The sequence below is a fragment of the Nymphaea colorata genome, chromosome 9, assembly GCF_008831285.2.
Source record: "Nymphaea colorata isolate Beijing-Zhang1983 chromosome 9, ASM883128v2, whole genome shotgun sequence".
NCBI classification, from domain to species: Eukaryota; Viridiplantae; Streptophyta; class Magnoliopsida; order Nymphaeales; family Nymphaeaceae; genus Nymphaea; species Nymphaea colorata.
This window is the reverse complement of record NC_045146.1, coordinates 8,535,171-8,558,073: the sequence shown is the minus strand read 5'-3', so window position 1 is coordinate 8,558,073 and position 22,903 is coordinate 8,535,171. Positions and strand designations below refer to the sequence as shown.

Genomic DNA, 22,903 nt, shown 5'->3' with positions numbered 1-22,903 from the left:
ATAGATCCATCTACAACCAATAGTCTTTTTCCCCGTTGGTAGAGGCACAATATCCCAAGTTTCATTGCTTTCAAGAGCTTTAAGCTCAAGATTCATGGCTTCAATCCAATTGGGATCTTCTTTAGCTTCAAGGTAAGAAGATGGCTCATGAAAAGAATGATGTGCCATAATACAAGCTCGAAATTTTGGAGAAAAAGACTCATAAGAGATAAATCTTTGAGGAGGCCTAATGTGCCTTTGGGATCTCCTAGGAAGAGATTGATTAGTTTCTTGATTTTGGGGGTCTCTTCTTCTATAAACTAAGATCTCTTTTGGAGGGATGATATGAGTAGAATTATCATTGTTGACTTCTTCAATTGGTACCTCTATACCTTTATCGGGTTCATCATCATCAATATCATCATCATCATCAATATCATTAGTCCAAAGAAAAGTATAATCTTCCAGTTTCTTGGGTTCATCTTTGAAACCATCTTCATTTTCTAAAAAGATCACATTTCTAGAAACATAAACTTTATCTTTTTTAATATCATAACATCTATAACCCTTTTGAGTTTCGGAATACCCAATAAAAACACAACAAATAGCTTTGGAGGAAAGCTTATCGTCTTTGTCATTTAACACAAAACATTTGCAACCAAAGACTTTAAGTCTATTGTAATTAGGTTTAACATGATGAAGTCTTTCAAAAGGAGAAATATGTTTCAAAAGTTTGGTAGGCATTCTATTAATTAAATAGGTTGAAGTCAAAACAGCCTCGGCCCAAAAGTTTTTGGGAACATTTTTAGATAAAAGAAGGGCTCTAGTAGTTTCAATAATGTGCCTATGTTTACGTTCGGCCACTCCGTTTTGTTGTGGAGTGTTAGGACAAGATCTTTGATGAACAATGCCTTTTTCTTTTAGAAATTGTTGAAATTCATTTGACATAAATTCTCCTCCCGAATCACTTCTAAAGACTTTGATATTTGAGCCAAATTGGGTATAGATCATGTTGTAGAAATTCTTAAAGTTTGTGAATACTTCCGATTTGTGCTTGAGAAAATAAACCCAAGTATGCCTAGAATAATCATCAATAAAGATCACATAGTACAATAATCCTCCTTTTGACATAATAGGAGCGGGTCCCCACACATCCGAATGCACCAAATCAAAAGATTTTTGGGCAATAAAATTTCTATTATCAAAAGGTAAGGCTTTCATTTTAGCCTTAATACAATCATTACAATCAAAGTTCTTTTGACAAAAATTCTCCATGAATGGAAGATGAGACATTTTTTCTATATTTGAATGTCCAAGTCTTTGATGCCAAGTTTGAATGTCACATTCTTTGGAGATATTGCAAGATGGTCTTGAAAGGTCCAAAAAGTCTATGTAGTAGAGATTATTTGTTCTAAAACCTTCCCCAATCATCTTCTTGGATATCCGATCCTGTATCAAACATTTGGATTGTGAGAAGATTACATCAAAACCAAGGTCGGCTATTTGAGAAACGGACAATAAATTTAAGTTTAATTTAGGAATATGTCTTACTTGAGGTACTTTTAAAATTTTGGATCCAAAAGCTAGGTCAAGATTTCCCATAAAATCAATTTCAAGAGAGGTACCATCCGCCGTTTTCACAAAGGAATAAGAATCATTTTTAGTGCATTCGGTGAGAAGGGATTCATAAGGAGTCATATGAAAAGATGCACCCGAATCAATAATCCAAGAGTACTTACTTGAAGAAGTAGATGCCACGGTCGCTCCCAAAGTCGAAGGTGTGCTTCCTCCTTTTAGAAAAGGTTGAAGAGCACTTATGAGTTGCTCAAGTTGGAATGAACTTGCTTCTTTCTTCTCTTCTTGAATTTGAGCCACAACATTGCTTCTTTTATCAAAAATTCTAAGTTTTGGACATCTTGGCTTGGTATGTCCTTCTTCTTGACAATGATAGCAAATAATATTTCTCCTTGTTCCTTCATTTGTACGATTGAAGTGAGGAGGTCTATAAGGTCTCAAGTGGGCCCCCGGCCTAGATGTGGCAAGCACATTGTTGACTGTCTCTTTATCAAGACAAAGACGATTTTCCTCCATTTGAAGCTCCGCAATAGCCTCATTCATAGATGGTATTTTAGAGCGATGAAGTAAAGTTGTTTTAACACCATCAAATTCAGGTCTAAGACCTATAATAAACTTGTAAAACTTGTCACGTTGTATTTGCTTTTCTCTAAGAATAAGATCTTGTGTCCAATGTGGTTCAAAAATACTTAATTCATCATACAATTGATCCATTTCAGCCACATAATCTTTAATGGATCTATCTCCTTGTTGAAGATTCTGAATTTTGAGTTGAACATGATGCATATAAGCAACATCTCTCATGGTATGAGTTTTCTTTAGATATTCCCAAGCTTCTAGGGCAGAATTTAATTTAGAGATTTGCCCGCTAGTAGCATTGTCAACACAAGTCAAGATCCAAGTAATGATTTTGTGATGACCAACACTCCATTCTTCCCATTTTTTGTTGTATTCAGCCATTACCTTCTCTTTTTCGGTTGCATCCAATTCCATAGCCCTTCCATCAACAACTTTCGTAAGGACTAGTTGTGGTTCAAGTTTTGTCCCATCAACTAGTCCCCAAAGGCTTTTACTACGAATAAAGTGTTCCATAGTTCTAGCCCATTGTATGTAATTTGTTGATGAGAGTTTGGGAAAAGGAAGAGAAGAGACTTTGTCATCCATGGGCACAATCAACAAGGTAGATCCACTTACAAGTTATGAAGAAGATGGCAGCCACGTGAAAAGAAGTCCACGGCAAGGATAAAAACTCAACAATGATAGAAACCAGTCACCCTTTCAACAGCCACGAGCTCACCACCAAGGGAGCTAGATTTCGTCAAGAAATCACCAAAAAGAAGCCAGCAAAAACACTCTTCTTCTTGTGTAAAACTGCAGCAAGCAATATCTCGAACACTTGGAGTCTTTCACAGCTCCAACGCAAGAATAAAAAATGAACCTTCAATCTTGAATGGCAGCAAGACAAAGAGCCAAAGACGAGGCTCTGATACCATGTAAATCAGGCCCAAAGAAACAACCTCTTCAAGTAATATCAGCCTTGAAGCTTTCACCAACAAGTCAATCTCACAAACCCTCAAACAAGAGGTGAAGAAGAACTTAAATTAATCACACAAAGAGATACAAGAAGTAGGCTAAAAAGCCATACAATAAACAATGGGAGAGCTGCCCTATTTATAGAGGAGAGGGCCAAAGAGAAGAAGGAGGAGGCAGTCCCAACGGCTAGAAATCTAGCCGTTGGGACTAGTCTCCCTCTATGAAAAATAGAAAAAGGAGAGGGATAAAAGGGGAAAACAGAAAATAATACATAAAGAAAAAATACATAAAGAAAGTGAAAATTACATAGGTGTCCTAAGTACCCAAAATATAAAATATATATATATATATATATATATAAAGCATATATTAGATGACTAATATATGTGATATATATAAATGTATATATGTATACATATGGGATACATACATTCTTAACAAAGAATTCTTGAATCATTGTCAAGGAGATGGATTTTACTATGCTTTGGTTGTTAAACCTGTGTCTATTACCTCATCAAACATTCCACAAGAGGTAGCACCACTCATTTCTGAGTTTCAAGACATTATGCCAGATGATCTATTTTCGGGATTGCCACCAAACCGAGATGTTCAACATGCAATAGACTTTGTTCCGGGAAGTAGTTTACCCAACCTACTTGCTTATCGGTTGAACCCCATTGAGGATGCTGAGTTGCAGAGGCGAGTAAACGAATTGTTGCAAAAAAGTCACATTCGAAAGAGTGTTAGTCCGTGTGCAGTTCCAGCTTTACTGACCCCAAAAAAAGATAGCACGAAACAAATGTGTGTGGATAGTCGAGCTATCAATAAGATCACCATTAAGTATCGTTTCCCCATTAACGCAGATTGGATGATATGTTGGATATGCTAGCGGGAGCTCAAGTGTTCTCGAAGATTGATTTGAAAAGCATATATCATCATATAAGAATTCGAGAAGGAGATGAGTGGAAAACTGCGTTTAAGACACGAGATGGGCTCTATGAGTGGCTAGTTATGCCATTTGGATTATCCAATGCACCCAGCACCTTCATGAGTGTCATGACGCAAGTCCTTCGGCCGTACATTGGAAAGTTTGTTGTAGTGTACTTCGATGACATTTTGGTTTTTAGCCTCACAATTTTTTATCACCTTGGTCATCTGCGTCAAGTCCTAGAGACCTTGCGCAAGGAAAAATTGTTTGCTAATGCCAAGAAATGTAGTTTCCTCACTTCGAACCTTGTCTTCTTGGGGTTCATTGTTTCGTCAAAAGGAGTGCAGGTTGATCCCTCTAAGGTGCAAGCTATCATAGATTGGTCAACGCCGAGAATAGTGGGCGATGTCAGGAGTTTTCATGGTTTAGCCACTTTCTACCGGAGATTCATCAAAAACTTCAGCACCATGATGGCTCCTATCATAGAGTGTCTCAAGGGTGAAACTTTTAAGTGGACCCAAGCGGCTGAGGACGCCTTTTGCAATATCAATGATCGTACGACTCATGCCCCTGTATTGGCTTTACCAGACTTCACTAAGGTATTTGAGGTAGAATGTGATGCCTCCAAGGTTGGAATTGGAGTTGTGCTTAGTCAGAACAAGAGGCCAGTCGCTTTTTATAGCGAGAAGCTAAGCGGAGCAAAATGTCAGTACTCCAAATATGACTTGGAGTTTTACGTTGTTGTACAGGCCCTTCGATATTGGAAACACTATTTAATCTACAATGAATTTGTTCTGTATATAGATCATGAGGCACTTAAGTATCTCCATAGTCAAAAGAATATGTGTGCTCGTCATGTCAAGTGGGTTAATTTCATGCAAGAGTATGATAGAAATGTAGCACCAATATCTGTAACCCGAAAACAGCACTCACGCAGGAAGATAGAGAGAGAGAGAGAGAGAGAGAGAGAGAGAGAGAGAGAGAGGGAGAGAGAGAATGAAAACAAGAAGAAACTGAGGAGAAGCCGTAGCCAAAATGGTTTGCACGGCCTCTATTTATAATCTCATTTCCAGAATTCTAAGAGTCTCCAATCGTAGAATCCTAGGAGATTTCACAAGCTCCAAGGACATTAATTACATCATAGAAACCTAAGAGACTTCACATATTACAAGGATATTAACTACAACATAGAATCCTAGGAGACTTCCCATATAACAAGGATATTAACTACAACATAGAATCCTAGGAGACTCTTCACATGTTACAAGGACATTAAATATTTTAACACATTCTAGGAGGTGGAATCCTAAGAGACTCCTCTTCAACGTGCTGGTGAAGGATTTATATTTTAACACCCTCCCTCAAGTTGTGCATGGTTTTGCACCATGTACAATTTGCCTTTTAGAAACCAGAATCGTTCCTTTGTTAATCCTTTTGTAAATAAGTCTGCAACTTGTTCATCTGTACGAACATAAATAGGCTGAATCTCCTTGTCTTCCACCTTTTGTCTAACAAAGTGTTGATCAATCTCAATGTGCTTTGTTCGACCATGTTGTACGGGATTAAAGGCAATGTTAATAGCGCTTTGATTATCGCACATTAACATTGATGTTTTAATCTTTTCTCCAATGTCTTCTAGCAAATGTCTAACCCATGTAACTTCAGCAGTACCTGCAGCCATGCATCTGTATTCAACTTCAGTGCTGGATCTTGCTACTGCCTTTTGCTTTCGACAACTCCAAGACACAAGATTACGTCCAATGAAAATACAAAAACCAGAAATGGACTTTCTTTGATCGGGATCTCCAGCCCAATCTGCATCTGTGAATGTCATAAGTTGATGTCCAGTAGTTATATTTTCACTCTTACCATAAACTAAGCCATCTCCTGCTGTCCCTTTAAGATATCTTAATATTCTTTTGACAGCATCCATGTGAGTATCTCTAGGTGCATGCATAAATTGAGATACTTGATTCACAGCATATATAATATCTGGTCTAGTAAATGTAAGATATTGAAGTGCCCCAACAATACTTCGATATTGCGTAGGATCTTCATATAACTCCCCATCTTGAGCACTTAGTCTTTGATTTAGAACACTAGGAGTTCCAACAGGCTTACAATCAGACATACCTAACTTTTTCAACAGATCCAACGTGTATTTCTGTTGTGTCAATGTGAGGCGATTATTGTGCCTATCAATCTCCACTCCAAGAAAGAATCGTAAATCACCAAGCTCTTTCATTTTGAAGTTTTGCATCATCAAAACTTTAGCTTCTTCTATGTGTTTTTCTGAATTGCCTGTGATAACAATATCATCAACATATATAAGAAGTAAAGTAAATATGTTTTCCTTTCGATAAATGAAAAGAGAGTGATCTAGAGGACATCTCCGAAAACCACATTCTTGAATCTTGCAAGAGAAACTGTCAAACCACGAACGTGAGGCCTGTTTAAGTCCATAAATAGATTTTCTTAGTTTGCAAACCCATGCATGAGAGTCTCCTTTCGTGTATCCTGGAGGTTGTTCCATATATACTTCCTCCCTTAAATCACCATGAAGAAAAGCATTCTTCACGTCCATTTGATGTAGTCTCCATTCATATTCAACTGCCAATGATATAATCATGCGAATTGTTCCCATTTTGATCACAGGGCTGAATGTCTCATCATAATCTTCTCCATATTGTTGTGTAAACCCTTTTGCTACTAACCTTGCTTTGTGTCTTTCTATGCTGCCGTCAGGTTTGTATTTAATTTTGTATACCCATTTGGAGCCCACTACGTTCTTTTCGTGTGGCCTTGGAACGATCTCCCATGTTCCACATTCATGCAAGGCATCCATTTCTTCTTTCATAGCCTTTCTCCAATGATGTGATTTTGATGCTTGATCAAATGAAGTAGGTTCTTCCTCCTTGCCAACTTTTGCCATGAATAACTGAAAATCAAATGATAAAGAATCATAGCTAACCCACCTGTGAATCGGATGACAAATGCGTTGGGATCTTCTAAGGTGGGGCATGTTGTCTTCTTCACTGTGAGCATCTCTGTCCCTTAGTCGTCGACTGTAGATAAGACCCGAATACCGATGTGCATCGTTGCTCTGTTCTTCATTATTGTTTTCGTGATGACTTGATGACTGTGTTGGATCTTCTTGATTTTCACTTTGAGCCATATCCGACGGTTGTATTGCTCTCTCTGAATCTTCACTTTGAGGCACATCATTTTCTATAACAGGATCTGCATTGAATAACTGTGTACTGGTCCAGGGATCATAAGATTCAATGGTCATAGGCATTTCATTTGTATTATCAAAACTATGTTCATCAAAAATGACATTTCTTGAAGTTTTGATACGTTTAGTTGTTGGATCATAGCATCGAAAACCTTTATATTCATCAGCATATCCAACGAATCTACATTGAATAGCTTTGTCTTGAAACTTGTTCCTCAAGGCAGCATCAACGTGAACATAGCATACACAACCAAAAACCTTCAAGTTCTTGTAATCAGGTTGTTTGCCTAAGAGTGTAAAATATGGCGATTTATACATCAAGAGTGTCATAGGCAAACAATTTATTATGTATACAGCAGTATGGAAGGCTTCAGTCCACAAGGAAATGGGCACATTAGTATCATGCATCATGCTCATGGCGCTTTCAACTATATGTCGATGTTTCCGCTCAACTACACCATTTTGTTGTGGTGTGTAAGGGCAGGAAATTTGTCTAGTTATCCCTTTTTCACGTAGAAATTCAATAAAATCAAACGAGGAATATTCTCCCCCTCCATCACATTGAAAATGCACCACATTGGATGAAAATTTAGTTTGAATCATGGCATAGAAGTTTCGAAATATGTGAGGTACTTCTGATTTGTGTTTCATGAAGTAAATCCAGGTGAAACGTGAGTAAGAGTCAATGAATAAGACATAATATCTTGACCCAGACATGGAATCAATAGGAGCTGGCCCCCATACATCAGAAAAAATAGTTTCAAAGGGTTCGGAAGCCCTTTGATTTATATTATGGAAAGGTAAAACATGACTCTTACAAAGTCCACAACTTGAACATTTTTTGACACTTGAAGTAAGAGGTAAACTTGATCTTGGAATGAGACTATTTGTGACAAGTTTTTCAATGAAATGTCGACCACAGTGTCCTAGCCGACTATGCCACAAATCAGACTCCAAAAATTGGTTAGGGCCCCTTACTTTTGATTGAAAATGGCAAGAACTTGGCACTGATGACGCATTATGAGAAAGAGAAAATGTCTTCAATCCTATATCAAAAGTGGATGAATCCTTGGGTAGACATTCCTTGAGGACGTACATATTCCCTTGACGCTCCCCTCTAGCGAACATTTTCTTCGTTTGGAGGTCCTTGACATAGACAGAAGAAGGTGTGAATTCAACAGAAGAGCTTGTATCATCAATGAGTTTAAAAATGGATATGATGTTCTTTTTGATATTGGGAGCAAAAACAACATTAGACAGTGATAGAGACGAGGATGACAATGGAATATGTGCATTTCCAATATGTGTAATAGGATGAGATTTTCCATCACCTGTTATAATGCAACTTCTACCGTAATGAGGGGATAAGTTAGTCAATTTACCTGCATTTCCTGTCACATGGGTAGCTGCACCTGAATCCAAGAACCATTCTCCCTGCTCATTTTGCTTTATAGTCATCTTTGAGAATGCAGCCATCAATAGCTGTTGCATATCTTCAGCGGTGGATTTAGAACTTTGTCCTCCTTGTTTATAATCATGTCTTACCCCTTTGTTTTTATTTTGAGGATTAAACCAACATTGTGCCTTCATGTGTCCTTTCTTGTTGCATTGAAAACAAATTGGTATTTTTCTTGAAGTATCCAAAGGAGACATACCTTGGTTATGTGGTGTTGGTAGAATGCCACGACCACCATGGTTGGAGTTCCCATGGCTCATGGCTCTTACCAAACTTTACATTCATAGCCAACACATTTTGGGAGTTCCCTTGATCAGTCCTTTCAATGACTCTTTTCATATTCATTTCATGTTGGAGAAGTTTACCTTGTAGTTCGTTGAAGGAAGGCAGAACAGGAAGGACCTCAAGAGCTGTAATAAAAGCATGATAATCATGCCCAAGTCCATTCAAGGTTTGCTGCACCTTTTCCTTATCAGAAATGTTATTCCCTGAGGCAGCAAGTTGGTCTGCGACGGCCTTAATACGCCCCAAATAATCCATGATAGACGTTGAACCTTTGCTCAAATTCTGAAATTCTTTTTTTAAGTACATAATTCGAGCTTCTGATATTTGGGAAAAGGTATCAGCAAGGGTTTCCCATAATTCTTCTGCAGTACAATCATCAGAAACTGAAAGTAACACTTGTTGAGATAAAGTGGACAAAATATACGCAACCAGACTTTGATCACGTCTCATCCACATAGCATGTTCAGGATTGTTGTCTTCATGAACAGCAATAACTTCTCCTGCCTCATTTTTTATTTCCTGTAAGACAGATATTGGTGGAGCCTTTGTTGAACCATCGAGATGTCCAAAGAGGCCTTGACTTCTTATGAAAGGCATGATTTGCCTTTTCCAGATCAGATAATTCTCATGGTTGAGTTTTTCGGTAATAAGGTGAGGAAGAAAACTTGAGGACATGCCAGAATGCGAAAGGTTTTCCATGACAGCAGAAAGGAATGGTATATAGGTAGAAGATGAGAGGGAAAGAAGACACGATATAACAAGATGTGTCCTTGGGTAAGCAAGAAGAAAAAGGAACAAGAATTGCGCAAGAGAAAAGTAAATTCAGGATAGAGACAAGATGAGAAAAGAGTTCTAACCAGATCAGACTTGTTTGGGCATTTCGTTTGGTAGAGATAACGTAACCTGGTGCTCTGATATCATGATAGAAATGTAGCACCAATATCTGTAACCCGAAAACAGCACTCACGCAGGAAGATAGAGAGAGAGAGAGAGAGAGAGAGAGAGAGAGAGAGAGAGAATGAAAACAAGAAGAAACTGAGGAGAAGAAGCCGTAGCCAAAATGGTTTGCACGGCCTCTATTTATAATCTCATTTCCAGAATTCTACAATCGTAGAATCCTAAGAGATTTCACAAGCTCCAAGGACATTAATTACATCATAGAAACCTAAGAGACTTCACATATTACAAGGATATTAACTACAACATAGAATCCTAGGAAACTTCCCATATAACAAGGATATTAACTACAACATAGAATCCTAGGAGACTCTTCACATGTTACAAGGACATTAAATATTTTAACACATTCTACAAGGAGGTGGAATCCTAAGAGACTCCTCTTCAACGTGCTGGTGAAGAATTTATATTTTAACAGAGTATACCTTCTCCATTCACCACCAATAAGGAAACCTCAATAGAGTTGCAGACGCTCTCAGTAGAAAGAACAACCTATTGATGTCCATGTCTGTGGAGGTAGTCGGATTTGAAAGTTGCAATGACATGTATCATGCTAACCCGGACTTCGGCCACATTTGGTCTGAGTGCTCTAGTGTGTCTCAACCCCTGGACTCTAAATTTTCCATTCACAATGGGTACCTTTTCTGTGGGAATAAATTATGTATCCATCAATATTCATTACGATTACAACTTATTGCAGAACTCCATGGTAATGGAATGTCGGGGCATTCTGGGCAGGACAAGACATATTCTTTGATGGATGAACGCTACTATTGGCCCAAGATGAGGAAGGATGTCATCAAGTTTGCTCAATGTTGTCGTACTTGCCAAATCACAAAGGGGCATAGTCAAAATAATAGTTTGTACACTCCCCTACCTATTCCAAATAAGCCTTGGGAGCATGTTTCTATGGATTTCTTCATCGGACTTCCCAAGACGATCCGTAGAATGGATTCAATCATGGTTGTTGTACACAGATTTCAAGATGGCCATTTTCATTCCATGCAAGAGGACGATAGATGCGTCATTAGTTACTTCTTACTATTTCAAAGATGTGGCACGGTTTCATGGACTTCCTCGTTCAATCACCTCAGATAGAGATACGAGGTTCCTGAGTCATTTTTGGCGTTCACTATGGTCTCTGCTTAATACGAAACTTCAGTTCAGTAGTGCTTACCACCCTCAAACCGATGGCCAAACCGAGGTAGTCAATAGAATTTTAAAAAACTTACTCAGGTGTCTTGTAGGAGAAAATATCAAACTTGGGACTTAGTGCTACCACAAGCTGAGTTTGCATATAATAACTCAATCAACTGTTTCACTGTGAAGTCTCCTTTTCAAGTGTTATATGGTCGGTCCCCAAACCATGTTGTTGACTTATCCATGGTACCAGGTGTTGGAGAACATGCTCCGGTGGCACTAAATGCTATTGAGTATATGCGTGATGTCCATAGTCAAGTGAAGCAGAAGCTCCAAGAGAACTACGAAACCTACAAGTCCCGTGTTGATCAGAGTCGTCGAGATGTCAACTTTGAAGTGGGTCAACAAGTTTGGGTCTACCTATGACCTGAGGGATGTCCTCTTGGTACCTATAGTAAGTTAAGTCCTAGAAAATATAGCCCTTTCTGTATCAGTCATCGTCTAGGAACAAATGCTTATCTGCTTGAGCTTCCTGAGTGGCAAATTTCGTCGATCTTCAATGTTTCTGATTTGTTTCCCTACTCTGGTGACAATGATTCGTCGGAGATAACTTCCCTCCAACCAGGGGAGAATGATGCAGGGCAGGACTAGAGCCGTCACTCTCCTCGGTCCAGTTCTTCGCTTCAGGTTCCACCTTCAGGCATCAGTGCAGTTCATGAACCTTCAACTGTGGGATCCCCCGTGGACCCAAAGCACACACGAGAGGAGGTGCCTCTGCATAGATACTCGAGGCGGACCAAGGGTTGAATTGTAATTTTGAGTTACATATGTTATTTTGTGATTCACTTTGCACGTATGTTCATGTGATATCTATGTGGGTCTGTTTGGGTCGGGCACTTGTACAGGACCCGACCCGTTGCTACTCTCGCCCATATAAGTGGGCGACGATTCTATTTTGCATACACTTGATGTTGAATGAAGTTAAAAGTTACTTTGGTTTTATGTTGTCTTCCTTATTGTCTTCTAGTGTAAGTACTTTAGTTTGAAGTTTTGTTCATCTGCAAGTTAGATTACATCAATTTGTATCCAAAAACTAAGCCCAAATTTACTGCTCAACTGAGGCCGAAGAAAATCACGCGTGTACAGAAGCAGAAGCACAAACAAAAGAACAACATAGACTTTTACATAACAAGATAAAGGAGCTAGCGAAGCAGAAAACGAATCCCAACACTACGAAGCAAGAATGAAGAAAAAAGAGACAAACAAAAAAGAGGTAACAAAAAAAAGGAACACTAAGAACCAAAGCCATATCAGTATCGTATCAAGGGAAACAAGAGAGAGCCTTGTTCCTCGCCGGTGAAAAGCATCGTTTGCCGGCACCGGAGACGATGGTAGGCTCAGCGCATCGATAGAAATTTAGAAAATGATGAAAACAAGCAAATACCATCGCCGTTCGCCGCGTGCCGTTGCCGGAGATCGTCTGCCATCGCCGGTCGTCGCCTTTTGTTTCCGGTCACCGCCTTCAGTCGCTGGTCACCGCCCCTACCTTCGCCGCTCGCCATGCGTGGTTGTCGGTGACTGAAGACGAAGAAACGAAACCAAATGAAATGAAAACGTGTTTAAGGCTTTCGAAAATTTTAACGTTAAAATGGTTTAAACTTTAAAACATTAAAATGTAAAAATCGTTAACATGAAAATCAGACAAATTTGGACTCGATCAACTTTGATTGAGTCTGAAAAGGTCAAAAATGACCTTGAGTGCGTTGACCGCACCCGAACCCAAGGCCATACTGCACTGGTACTGGTGTCGTACCAGTACCGTGTAGGGGAGGAGTATCCATGTGACAGAGGCCATACATTTTGGTAGGAGGCTTCAATCCCATAAGAGGTTCTCATGACAAGATTTGGAGAGAACCAAACATCACTTCGTGCTAGATCTTTAACAACTTTCTTGTTAGTTGTAGATTTCATGATGTAGATGATGATAAAAGAAGCTTCACTTGATCCAATAGTCATCAAGGTGTGGACTGTAGTTTGTGCAGGCTAGATTGGTGTTAGTTGAACCATTGCTGGAATAAGGTCTGGGGCACAAACAATCGGCTTCATGTGTTGCAATACTCTACCTCAAATCATATTCTTTTAGTTTTCTCCATTACTTTTCCCTCCTCCCTTACACAGGTTGACGAGGCTTTTTCACTTCTTCAACTCTTGAGCACTTCAGCTGGAAAGCCATAATATTATTGCCTATGCTTAGGTGACATCTATTGTAGAAGAAAGCTTTCGGTTTGATATAGAATGTGCCTTGGCAATGTGTTTGCACGAAGTAAAAGCATAAATGAAGCTCTCTATAGGGCCCAAGCTAGAAATAATTCATGGGATAATCGTTACTTCGAGGAGCTTTAGATTTTTCTTGAAAAAGAAGAAGAAAATCAATGAAAACAAAAAGCTAGGATCGGATGGCTGACTGAGTGGGACCCAATATAGAGTACTTTCATAATTAGTCAAAGGAAGATGGGTGAAAATTAATAGCTATTCTATTTGGCATGAAGGCACCCTAATTGAGGATCCTATGGCCATTCTTTACACATGTCAGAAATACCTTTATCAAATTTTGGGGGGTTTGTTAAGCAACAGATGAAATGTTGGAAGATATCGAGGATCCAAAGGTATTAGGGTTGGAAATGGAAGCCATTGTCTTCTCATAGATACTTGGAGTGCACCCAGGACAGATGGATTTTCAAGCTCTTACTATCAAAATTATTGAAATGTTTTGGGGCCACATATTGTAGACATCATTAAGAGCTTTACGCATACAAAAAAGTTGGTTAAAAATGTGAACAGGTTTTTCATTTCCCTCATCCCAAAAGGGAGGGAGTAAGGCAAGTACAAGATTTTCACCCCATTGCTCTCTACAATTCCTTTTACCAATTCATATATAACTTCTTGGCCAATTGAGTGAAAGTGTGCTTCAAAGAATCATAGGCCCTAGGCAAGGAGCATGTATCCTTGGCAGGCTACGACTAGTTTATGTTATTGATGCTGATTGGATCATTTGTGCATCAAATAGCACAAGGTCTTCATCATGCTTCTAAAGTTGGGCATCTTAAAGCATATCAAATGCTAAACGAGAGTTTCATTTGGAAGACAATAATTGAATTGGGATTTTTCCAAAGGCTTGGATTGAGAGAATTATGATGTGTGTTAGCTCGTCTCTACTATGTAGTTTGGAGACCTAGAAGATTTGTTTGAGATGCAGCAAGGACTAACATTGTGCTAAACCCCAGCCCCATATCTGTTTATCGTGGCTATGGAAATTTTCTTTTGATTTGCCAAAGGCAAGGCAGAGCATAACCATATTAAGTCCATTGGATTCTAAGAGTGGGTTGTTGTCCTACTATACTCACATTTGTTGATGGTGTTCTACTTTTTAGCATGGCAAATCATGTGTCTCTTCTTGCAGTTAAGAGTGCTTTGGCAAAATTTGTTTTGAGTGTGTAGGTCTTTTTAGTAAAATACTTTCAAGTCCATGGTTTTTGTTTTCCATTCAAATGAAGCTGACTCAACTACTGAATCAGGTGGGCTCCCTACCAACTAATTACTGGGCTATCACTATTTGGCAGTCACTTGAAGGAGGATTGGTGCAAACGATTAGTTTAGATTCTAGAAGGTAGAAAAAAAAAAACTTATAGATTGGAAATAGGTTGATCTCTTTATGTTGGCTAGTTGTGTCTTATAAAATATGTTCATCTTAATGTCATTGGATTTTGGATGCTTGTATTTTGGCTTCTCTAGGTTGTGGTCAAGAAGATCCCTCTACCATGGCAAGCCTTCTATGGGGAGGTGGTGCACAAGGTAAAGGGAACCATTTGATAGTGTGGGACAGCCCCCAAAACTTGTAAAAAGGTTAACCTTTGACCTAGATTTTTTGCAAGGAAATATTTTGCTAACCACAATTTTTTGGACCATCAAACCCAAGGCAAGGCACAATTACTTAATGAAAAGGTGCTTCACATTTGATAGTGTGGGACAGCCCCCAAAACTTGTAAAAAGGTTAACCATTTGACCTAGATTTTGTGCAAGGAAATATTTTGCTAAACACAATTTTTTGGACCATTAAACCCAAGGCCAGGCACAATTACTTAATGAAAAGGTGCTTCACAGGTTGATGGCAAGTCAAGGCATACGAATAGCAAGTCAGAGACATATTCACTTTCGGTTTGACAATTAGTATGACACCTAGCTTATTAATTTGCTTAGTGTAGAAGACCATAGTAAATTTCAAAAGTCAGAATTTTTGCATTAAGCAAATGCTGGATTTAGATATAATCTCTTAGGGCCCGTTTGATGCATGGGAAATATGGAGTTGGAAAGAAGTTTGTAGAAATATCTTTCCTGGAAAAATGGAACCGGAAAGTTGGTACCTATTCCACTTATGTTGTGTGTTTGATGGGGTTGAAAAATGTTTCCAGGAAAGTTATTTCTTAGTTTGATGGAATGGGAAGAAAATGAAAACATGAAAACAAACAAGACCTAAAAAAATTATGGCGAAGGTTACCACTTCAGATCCAACAACTTCATGACAAACTAAATGCGTTAAATATATTTAAAAAATTAAAATTGAAAATTGGCACACTGAAATGTTACGTAATGGAAAATTAGGTGAAAAAGGGATAACAATTGGATGTGAAAGATGGGAAAAAAGGAAATGAGAAAACAGAGAGAAGAGAAGCACAGAGATTCTAAAGTTGGAACTAGTTATGAAAGATCTATACAAGATGACAAAGAAAATCGATGTCGCAACTGACACAGCCTATACTTTTAACATAGAAACACCATATACGCGTCTTAATGATTTTACAGAAGGAAAAAGTGGAAAATTCAGTTCCTTTACACCTTAAGCATGCCTTCCTGTCATCATCCATATTTAATTCCAACCAAAACCATTCACGTCTGGAAGCCCTAACAATTTCTAAGTTACACGATTCTACTAGAATCAACTAGTCATCGAAGCACTCGGATGTTGGTTATGGTGGCAAGTTGCATGAGGGCGTAGTTTCTGAAATAAAGATCAATACAAAATTCTCACAAGAGCCAACACCAATTTGCAGCAGCCAACTTCAGCACTAAATGCAATTGCCAACTAGCACTTTGCTGCAGAAAATAACCGTGACACATCTAGACCAAGGCTGAGTAGCTTAGCTTCCTCCTGCTGCAGGAATTGGCATAGGCTTCGCATCTTCAGCTTTCTCGTGTTCTGGCCAAAGAATCTATCATAAACCTACATTTGTCGAATGAGGGATGAGAGGTAGATCACAAGCATCATATCATTTGTCTTCACAGAGAATGCCTTGATCAACTCATTAACATTCAAATTGGGAAGCAGGTTGAACACATCTGGGATTAGTCAGTCAACAGAAAGCTTGGTGCAACCAGGCATCAGGATCTGTCTGATTCAGCGGGATGTGAGCACAGAGAATTTAATAAGAAGCTCAAGGAATGCAGAAGCAGGGCATAGGGCAAAGATTTGGATGGGCAGTTGGATGCTAGCCTACATTTGACGAGAAACAACAATTTACTGTTTGCTGGTTGAATCATCACTCCCACATTTTTTATTTATTGTTTGATTAAATTCTTTTATATTTCTTATTTGTAGGTGATAGGTTTAGGTTTCGATCGACAGCAATTGGAGTACCGTGATAAAACTTAACAAAACTGCAGATTGCAACACAAGACAATCCTGTTTACCATGTACTTCAAACTGAAGATGACGTTAGAAGAGCTCGCCTGAAAAATCAAACCCCCAAAAATCGAAACCCAATCCCAAGATCAAACTCCCAAAAATCAAAACCATGAAACATTAGAAGCCCAAAGCAGCAAGGAAGGAAGAAATGTAGAACGGAAAACGACCAGCCAACTCGAAACCATTCTCAATAGCAAAACAAAATCAAAGGGCATACAAAGAGCAAGACGACCGAGGGATTTCTTACCTGAAAAACACAAACAACGTAGCCGTTGGTATGCTAGAGGGTTTGAGAAGCAGGTCGGATGAGTTGCCGAAGCAGTATGTCTCGGAAGGCCAAAACTATCTGCTACAGATTTGTCGCTCGCGCTTTGGCAGTCGGGGGGAGAGACATCTGCGAAAGCAGGGGTCGAGGGCACAGGGGAGCCTCCCAATCTGCGGGGAAGAGCTACTGCGGAAGACAGAGCTGCCGTCCCCTTCTGTCTTCGTCTGGAAACAAGACCGTGAAAGCGAAGGAAGCCCTCACGGGCATTTTTCCTTCTCCAGAAATTTTTTTCCACCTTCGAGGGTGGAAAGATTTTTCCAGAATAATAATTCCAGAACTCAGCTCAGCGGACATTTTTTCTCTCCTTTTTTGGAGAGAACAATTTTTAAAAAATTTGAAATTTTTTCCTCGAACTACAGTGTATCCCTTATGTGTCCTTATGTGCAGGGGGCGGAGCGAGAATTTTTTCTAGGGTCGGGTCAATACAATTTGCGGGCCGGCCAAGAGGAGTGACGAAGAGCAACCGGTTGGGCCATCCTAAAAGAATTTGATTTTGTCAATGTAAAAAAAAAAAAAATTCTTGAGCAGCCCCCCCCTCCCTCCGCCCCTGCTTATGTGCATGTCTGGATTGGGATGTGGGCTGACCTTCTGAACGTCTGCTTGCTTGTGCATGGACCCAGATCAACTCCTCCCACCTTAAAAATTCTCACCTTTTCAAGTTAATCTCATTTCCTCGTCATCATTGGACCAAGAGTCGGTGCAATAGACAACCCTCTTTTTAAACCCACCTCACTTTCATGATTTGGATTGGTAAGGGAGATGGACCATCCCATTGAGCCTTGTCTTCTTAGATGGGGGTGTACTAAAGAAAGGTTAAAGTCCAGAGACTTGGAAAACCAGATGGACTTGTGCATCATCAGGTAAGCCCAACCTATAGGCTTTCCTATGACTTTAGAGACTTTGAAAGGGCCAGGATAGTGAGAGACCAACTTAGTATAATCTTGGACAAGTAGAGTTCTTTGGCTTCTTACAAGTCTCTTGAGGAGTACCAAGTCACCCACCTTGAAGGATTTTTCCTTTCTTTCTTTGTCATGCTGCTACTTCATTCTTTTTTGTGCCATTTCAATATTATTTTTCTTAATTTTTAGAATTTCATCTTTTCATTGCAATTGTTTGTTCACAAAGGCATATTGACTATCACATTTTTTATACTGTAGCAAAGATGGATTTGGGTAATTGTATACTACCTCAAAAGGGGTCACACCAATGGTAGAGTAGTGACTTGAATTGTAGGACCACTCGTCTCACTACAAATACTTGTGTAACACTCAACATTTTCAGGTGGGCTGGATCGGGTCCAGACCCAGACCCGAACCCACTTATGTGAAGGAGCCCGATGACTTCTCTTTTCCCCGACGTCTTCCTCTTCGTCTTTTTCCTTTGTCTCAGCCGTGTGAGAAGCAAGAGGTAGACAAGGGTGCAGCGGTGACGCTTGGGCCAGTGGAGGAAGGACGGCGGCAGTGGTGCTCTGGTAAGCCCACTCGACCTCTCGCTGCCTCTTCCTTCTTCTCCTTCTCCCTCCTTCGCAACACTCTCACCCCTCTGCCCATGCCCTTTTCTGTCTCGCACGACCTCACTCCTGTGTTGTCCTCTTCCCTCTCTGTCAACTCCTTCCTTCTGCATGCACGCTCTCTCTCTCTCTCTCACTTTGCTCGAGCTCTCACTCCCTCACTCACACTCTCTCTCCCTCACCACTCTCCTCCTTCCCGCCAGTTCTCTCCTGCACACTTTCCCCTCTACCCAAATTCTCATGGACATTCTTCCTCTCCTCATTTTCTATTTTTTTCCCCTCTCACCCTTAGCTAAACTTCATTCTCACGGCCGACTATTTTTTTTTCTAACAACATACCCCTCTTTTGACCTCTCTTTCACTACAGTTCACCCTATTTATGGTTGTTTGGCAGTTTGGAGACACATTTTCCCCCTCATACGAGCGAATTGAAGGCATTGGTGGTGAAGGTAGCGTGCAATCATTGGGGTTGGCACTCAATCGAGCATTCGAGGTGGCTGCCGGGAACATTGCAGTAGTTTGGACTATGAAAATGGGGTGAGCGAGGCCTAATCGAGCTTAAATTGCCTAATAATTTTTTTTGGTGCATGTATAATTATTAATTGAGCGTGCTAGACTTGAGATTTGATTAATTAAAATGCATTTTAGCGATGTTGCTATTTTGGAGAAAGTCTAGGACTATTTGGAGAAGGACGTAGATCTACGTGTATAATTGTCTTTTTTAGCATGATAAGTTGATTTTCGAAGCGATTTGGAAACATGATGGAGTTTTTGACGATGTTGGGAAGGTTTAGAACTGTTTTTAGCAAGCTAGGGAAATATATTTGTATTGATGTGCATTTACGTTGTATGTTGAGAATCTTAATTGCGGGGTAGATGCCTCAACTAAGGAAAGGAAGTGAGAAATGTGTTAGTGATAGATTGATTGAAGCTCCGAGTTTAGACGTTTGGTCACAACCTCAAAGAGTTTGGAAGATGCTTATTGGAAGGTTTTGCGAGCCGATACTACTTGTCGACACCCCCTTAAGACGATGCCATGTCTCAACGATTATGTTTCACATTTGTATAATATGTAAAGTGAAGTGAGTAGAGAACTTATCGTTTGATTGTGTTTGCAGGTACTCTAGGCACGACCACTAGACCTTGAGCGACTAGATTCGAAGCTCGAGGCGTTTTGGGTGTTTTGTAGACGCGCGACAGGTATGGCAGCATTCTAAACAAATCCTGGCCTAGGGCCAATTTGTGAATGTGTATTCTCAAGATCGTTGGATCCTACGATTGTGATGTGATTGAATGATTGTAATGTAATTGAATTGTATTCTCAAGATCGTTGGATCCTACGATTGTGATGTGATTGAATGATTGTAATGTAATTGAATGAATGTATGCAAGAGAATTGAATGCTTATGTAATTAGTTTTGTTTTAAAAATTTCTACGCAATTGCATTTGCATGCTAGAATTGATAACTGCCTAAGACATATGAGGTGAGGTATCGAGTTGAGTGTCTCATTGACCCCGATTGTGCATTAGAAACCATCCTAGAATAATAACTGTATAGGACAGCTACAAGCCAATCATGGATCGAGACTACTCTCCATGGTTTGGTAAGTTTTGAAAGATATGATTGATGTATTTGATTAATGTGAATATTGTGGTATATTGTATATGCATTGTCATGGGCAATAATGCAATTGAATGAATTGAAGGGTAGTTGTACCTGTATTGTTATGATAGCTAGCTAAGAATGTTAATAATATGTGTAGTCCTCATGTGGAGGCATTTGGAGGTGTGGGTGCACTCGAGAAGTGAACCAACCTCATGACCTAGCCAGTCATTTTGTGAATGTGCAATTATAATGATAAGAACTTAAGAATAAGATATGAGAGGTCAATGGGTTGTGGCAATGTGTTTGGGAGTTGTCCCACCTTCACCATTGGTCTCGCCTTTTCAGAGCGCAGGTGGTGCAAGGCCCTAGGGTACCGTTGTGTGATGTACTTGGAGGGTTGGGCTCCCGCCTTCCCAAACTAGGTGTCCTAGGGAAGGTTGAGTATCTCTCCTTGAAGTTCACACACCCATGGATGAGTGTTCTTCCATTGCAGCGTGAATGAATCCATATCGTTTCTGGCCACCACGGGGGTTGTTTCTCGGCTGTAGGCCACCCGCAGTGTACATGTGCCTGTGTTTGCACCCACAGAAACTCTCAATTCACTAAAGTTAATGTAAATGAAAAAAATGTTAATGAAGTGAATAAGAATGATATGTTTATGCATGAGTTGCATGTGAATTGTGAACGTGTTTTTGTGGTCATCAAGTAGATTTTACATGTTGTGGCATATGTGAAGGGCCTTCTTGACAAGTCATGTAACTATATGCCGTATCACAACATGATGGTGATATGCTTTCATTTTGTTTTATCTCTTATTTGAGCCCTAACCTTAGAGGGGTAGGGACTTATCTAGCTTGTTGTCATACTGCGAAGGCTAAGCCTTCAATTGTTTTTCTTTTTCAGGTTTTGGCGGACCTGGGGTAACAAGTTGATCAGATGGCTCTACTCACGTCCTATTGGGAAGGTTTTGGGTCTATTGTAGTGCCAGCGCATCTTGTTTGGGTCATATTAATGTATTGTTTTTGTTAGACATCAATGTTGTGATTTGAGGCATTTTTGTCATATGTATTAATGAGAAGAATGATGTGATTTTTGTGAACTGAAAATTGTTATATAAATGAAAGTTGCCCCATTGTCTTTGATTGCATAGCTCATCTCTTTTGAAGTGTTGTGCCGTCGTACTTCAATGTTTTATGTTTCAACAACAAAAAAAATTATTTGAGTGTCAAAGTGTTGGTGTGTGACAACTTGGACCAACTTTTTAATTTATGACTCATGCAACACTACAAGAAGGTCTCAAGTGTCCTATTGACCACCTCAGTATGGCCATCAATTTGAGGATAGTATATCATGCTGAAACAAAGTTTGTCATTTGAAAGTCGCGCATCCAAAAATGGCTTAGGAAGTAAGTTCCTCTATTACTTACTATGGTTTTGGAAACCCCACGAAGCTTTCTTATATGATCATGCAAGGCTTCCACTGCTAAAGGAGTAGATAAGGTTCCTGAAAAGCAACAAAATGAACATATTATGTTAGAAGATCTACCACCACAAAAGTAGTGTCCTTTCCTTTTGAGTTTAGCAAGACCTCCATGAAATCCATGAATATGTCCTCCCAAGGCTTATTGGGTGTGGACAACGGGTTTAGATGGCCTTGAGGATGAATGGTCTCATATTTATTCTTTTGGCAAATTGCACACTCTCTCACATAGGCTTTGACCTTGATTTTCATGCCCTTCAAGAGAAAGGTTTCTTGAGCCTTTGTAGGGTCTTATGGACCTTCATTCCCGGATAATAGAGTGTGAAGGACGTGATGAAGAAGATCTGGAGTATGTCCAGATTAGGTAGGTAGTCATGATTTATTTTTTGTACTCTACACCCTCACTCCTAAGTGTATATCTAGGACATACTAAGGGGTCCGCAATGAGCTTGATCCTAATATGTAAGAAAAAGGACATTTTCCAAAAACCATGGATGCATGCCCATACAAAACAAGTAACAAAAATCAAAAGCATTCAACAAACTGCTTGCAAAAAAATATCACCTATAAAGACTTGGGAGCCCAGGTTGCCTTACGAGGAGAAAGATGGTCTCTTGACGTTATGTCAGTTTCTTTGCTGCCACTGCTATCTCTTTTTCATACGATGAAAAAAAAAAAAAAATCAAGTCGTATCGATATATAAGGTTACTGGCCTATCAAGCTAAAGCCATGAAAGTTAACTTAAAGAAAATGCATAATAGGCAATCAAGTTCATGAATTGATGAGTCCATGACAAGGTGCTGATTAGGGGTATGGACAGGGATGTCAATAGATCAAATTTGGATCGGATATCTGTCCGAATTGCTTTTAAAAAATCAGATATAGTAAGCAATTTCACATCCGATTAAGAAAATTGGATCAGATTTGGATTTAAGAAATAACATCCAATCAGATACGGATTCAGATTTGGTTTTAAATAAATATCCGATCAGTTACTAACTATCTTAACAAGTATATCTGAATCCAAACTATAACTTGATATATGAATCTGAACCTTGAGTTGATATCTGAATCCTGTATCTTGATATCTGAATCCAAACCGTGAGACCTGATATTCGAATCTTGGAGCCTAATATGTGAATCCGAACCGCAAG

General features: G+C 39.4%; 1 protein-coding gene across 4 annotated transcripts in view; it reads right to left on the bottom strand.

The window, feature by feature from the left end:
* Nucleotides 1-17,416, bottom strand: part of LOC116260250 (probable U6 snRNA-associated Sm-like protein LSm4) — a 46,826-nt gene extending 29,410 nt beyond the window's left edge. The window contains exons 1-2 of one of the 4 annotated variants that reach the window (XM_031638432.2): nucleotides 17,076-17,414; nucleotides 12,533-12,666 (exon numbers count right to left, since the gene is read on the bottom strand). The gene's annotated coding sequence lies outside the window, so the exon portion shown is untranslated. Of the gene's footprint in view, nucleotides 1-12,532; nucleotides 12,667-17,075 lie in introns of all 4 variants that reach the window. The other 3 variants (XM_031638434.2, XM_031638433.2, XM_031638431.2) reach the window with 3 other exon arrangements.
* Nucleotides 17,417-22,903: the final 5,487 nt, after the last annotated feature.